General features: G+C 42.3%; 2 pseudogenes; both read right to left on the minus strand.

Moving 5' to 3' along the window:
* Window positions 1–1026: 1026 nt before the first annotated feature.
* Window positions 1027–1133, minus strand: LOC141569805 (U2 spliceosomal RNA; annotated as a pseudogene).
* Window positions 1134–3123: 1990 nt separating this feature from the next.
* Window positions 3124–3325, minus strand: LOC141569809 (U2 spliceosomal RNA; annotated as a pseudogene).
* Between the last annotated feature and the right edge of the window lie 741 nt (window positions 3326–4066).

The raw sequence follows: 4066 nt of genomic DNA on the forward strand, positions 1-4066 counted from the left end.
CCTGGGTTGGCCTGGGCAAATTTTGGTAGTGAGCAGCATGCTACAACCTTACACTGCAGACTATCTTGGGTAATTCCTGGAGAGCTGGGGGACTGAGGCAAGTGGTCACGGGCCTGGCACTGGTGCAAGAACCAAAACTTCCTTAACTTTGTGGAAACAACCACCAACACCCTATAACTCCCTGGAACCCAATCCCACACACCTAAGGCTGCAACACCAGAGGAACTCTCAACGCAAGGTCAACCGGCCTGGCCCACGCACCTAAGGTGGCTCTTTCAAAAGCTGAGCCTTATGGGCAGCTGGCAGGTGGCAACAGGCATTAGGAGTCCTCGGCCTTTTTCTAAGATGGCATAGGCATAATACAGGTGGCAGCTAGCCTTAGTTCACAGGGAGGCCACTCCCACATGCCTGCAGGTCCAGCACAGGCAGCAACCAAACATGTATAGCTATATAATTGCTACTGGGTAGCCTGGGCCACTCACAGAGAAGGCTGTAATCGGTTTGTATGGGAGCCCCACCCAAGAGACATCAGACTCAACACACACAGAGGCTGGCACCAGAATACACCAGTACACTATATGATTATCCCAACATGTGGCACACACAAAGGGTAGAATCAACAGGCACAAGAGCCTGCTAGGGCAAACCCAACTAGGAAGGGTTAGCCCCCACCCAGCAATTCACACACTGTGAGTATAGCCAATCCTCACAGGCAGTAAGCCTGGGAGTCAATCCCACCCACTGATGCATCAAAAGCAATCTAGGTTCAACTATAACAAAAGAACATATACAATACACACAAGGGACACTCCTGGAACAGACACACATACAGGAGATCAGGGGGATTGTGCCACTGGTGCATACAGGACACATAATACAGAAGGCCACCCAGCAAAGACTGAGCGACATAGGAGATCTACCTAATACATAGAAGCAAACATAGAGAGGCAGCCAGAATGAAGAAACAAAGAAACATGTCCCCCCAAAAAAAAGAAGAGGAGAAACTTTCAGAAATGAAACTAAATGAAAGGGAAGCAAACAACCTGCCAGAGACAATTTAAAACATGTATCAGATATTAAACTGATAAGAATACATACTACACTTGATCTTATCCAAAAGACGAAGAAGTGATGTGAGGTATAGGTGAAATATAACAGAACTGTACACTTGAAACCCATGTAAATTTACTAACCATTGTCACAAAAATAAATTTTAATTAAAAAAAGAAAGAATTTTTTTAAAAAAACAACGCCTAAGGAACATACTGAGAATTTCAACAAAGATATACTTAGCATAAAGGAGGACATAGAAATCATTAAAAAAAAATTTTTTTTCTATCAAAGTGGAGGCATGAGGTGAGCCTCTGTAAAGATCCCCTGGAATTTACAACTATTCGAACAACAATAACTCCACAAAGGACTCCCTGCACAGCAGACAGGCAAGACGAAGAGGCCCACTACTGAATTCACCTACAGGTGGGCAAATCGAGTGAGCGGGGAGGAGGGAAGGGAGAAGTGCAGAGACGGAGCCCCTAGGCGTCGGACGCAGACATAGCTCAGTGCTCCCAGCTCACTGCATCCCAGAACTACCGCAGCTGCGGGAGAGTGAAGAACTCGGACTGCTAGGGCTCCGCTTATGGCCCACAGGCCTGAGGGGGCAGCATATAACACGGCTGAATCCAACGCTCACGGCAGAGACCTCGGAGAAAAGACTGCGGTAAGAAGGCTGAAAAAGGTGGTTTAAGCCCTCACTGCCGAGCAGAGAACGGAAGCCTTAGGCACGGAGACTAGCCACCCCCTCCCTACCCTCCCAGAGCTCGCCCCGCCCAAACCTGCCTGGAGCTAGAAACGGAACAGTAGCAGTCTCAGATCAAAAGAATAGAATATTTGATGTTCTGACTGTGGACAGCAGACACAGATTCGCAGCCCAACTAGTTCACGCAAAGGGTAGGGAGCTGTGGAAGCAGGACGGGCTGTGGAGGTGGTCGCCACCATTGCTCTAGGCCACCTCTCACAACTAACCCCGCCCCTAGTCCCACCTTTATGGGTGGATCCCTGCAGGAATAAACAGAACTGCTGAAACATACAGGCTCTGAATCTGGTGCAGGAGAAGCTTTGTAACTTCAGAAGCTCTCCGCATACCCACCGGGCACTGCGCCCTGTGACCTAGGCAAACTATGAACAGAGGAGAAGCCCATCTCTCAGGGAATCCCCCCATTATGTGAGAAGCTGGAATTGTGCAGAAAAACATAGCACTACAGTGTGAGAGAGAGATAAAAGGCTGCAGTCGGAGAAAAAATAAAATATTGTACCAACAAGTACTGGAAAACAAAAGAAAGATCTCTTCTTATCAACCTGTTGCAGAAGCCACTCCTGTAGATGTCTAGGAAGAGAAATAGTAAATCAGTAATTGCCATGAATAACCAAAGCAACAAGAAATCTCAGAAAGAAAATGAAAATTCTCCAGAAAAGCAACTTAACGATATGGAAATATGTGACTTAAATGGCAGAGAATTCAGGATTGCAGTTCTGAAAAAACTCAACGAGATGCAAAAAAACACAGATAGGCAGTTAAATGAACTCGGAAAAACAATCAAAGAACAACATGAGCATTTTGCGAAAGAGATTGAAATTTTAAAAAAGAACCCAATGGAATTTCTAAAAATTAAGAATTCAATAGAAGAAATTAAGAATGAAATAACCAGCTTAGGTACTAGAGTTGAGCAGATGGAGGAAAGAATCAGTGACATCGAAGATAGAAACCTGGAATTTACACAGATGGAAGAAGAAAGAGACTTGAGAATTAAAAGAAATGAAAGAACTCTACAAGAACTATCTGACTCCATCAGAAAGAGCAATATAAGAATACTCAGAAAATGAACTAAAAGAAAAATTCCTTTTGCAATTACAGAAAAACGAATAAAATACCTAGGAGTAAACTTAACCAAGGATGTGAAAGATCTATATGCTGAAAACTACAACACATTTTTTAAATAAATTGAAGAAGACACAAAGAAATGGAAAGACATTCCGTGCTCATGGATTGGAAGTATCAGCATAGTTAAAATGGCAATATTACCCAAAGCAATATACTGATTTAATGAAATCCCTATCAAAATCACAATGGCATTTTTTAAAGAAATAGAACAAAAACCATCAGATTTGTTTGGAACCAAAATAGACCCCAAATACCCAAAGCAATCTTAAGGAAAAAGAACAATACTGGAGGTATCACACTCCCTGACTTTAGCTTCTACTACAGGGCAACAATAATCAAAACAGCATGGTACTACACTTGATCTTAGCCAAAAGGCCGAGAAGCTATAACAGCATGGTACTGTCAGAAAAATAGACACATAGACCAATGGAATAGAATCGAGAACTGAGAAATAACACCACATTAATATGGACAGATAATTTTTGACAAAGAAACAAAAAACATACAATGGAGAAAAGACAGCCTCTTCAGTAAACGGTGCTGGCAGAATTGGAAAGCCACATGCAAAAGAATGAAACTGGACTGCTATCTGTCATCATGTACCAAAATTAATACAAAATGGATCAAAGACTTAATTAAGCATAAGGCCTGACACAATAAAATGCATAGAAGAAAACATAGGTACTAAACTTATGGACCTTGGATTCAAAGAGCATTTTATGAATTTGACTCCAAAGGCAATGGAAGTAAAAGCTAAAATAAACGAATTGGGACTATATGAAACTTAAAAGCTTCTGCACAGCAAAGGAAACCATCAACAAAACAAAGAGGCCACCAACTCAACGGGAGAAGATTTTTGTAAACAGTGCCTCCAATCAGGGGCCAATATCCAAAATATACAAGGAACTCATGAAACTGAACAACAACAAAAAACAAACAAACCAATTGAAAAATTGGCAGAGGACCTGAAGAGACATTTCTGCAAAGAGGACATACAAATGGCAAATAGACATATGAAAAAATGCTCAACATCACTAATCATCAGAGAACTGCCAATAAAAATCGCAATGAGATATCACCTCACCTGAGTCAGAATGGCTATCATCAGCACGACAAATATTAACAGGT

This window comes from Rhinolophus sinicus, chromosome 18 (genome assembly GCF_057876585.1).
Source record: "Rhinolophus sinicus isolate RSI-liver-muscle chromosome 18, RSI-T2T, whole genome shotgun sequence".
Lineage (NCBI taxonomy): Eukaryota > Metazoa > Chordata > Mammalia > Chiroptera > Rhinolophidae > Rhinolophus > Rhinolophus sinicus.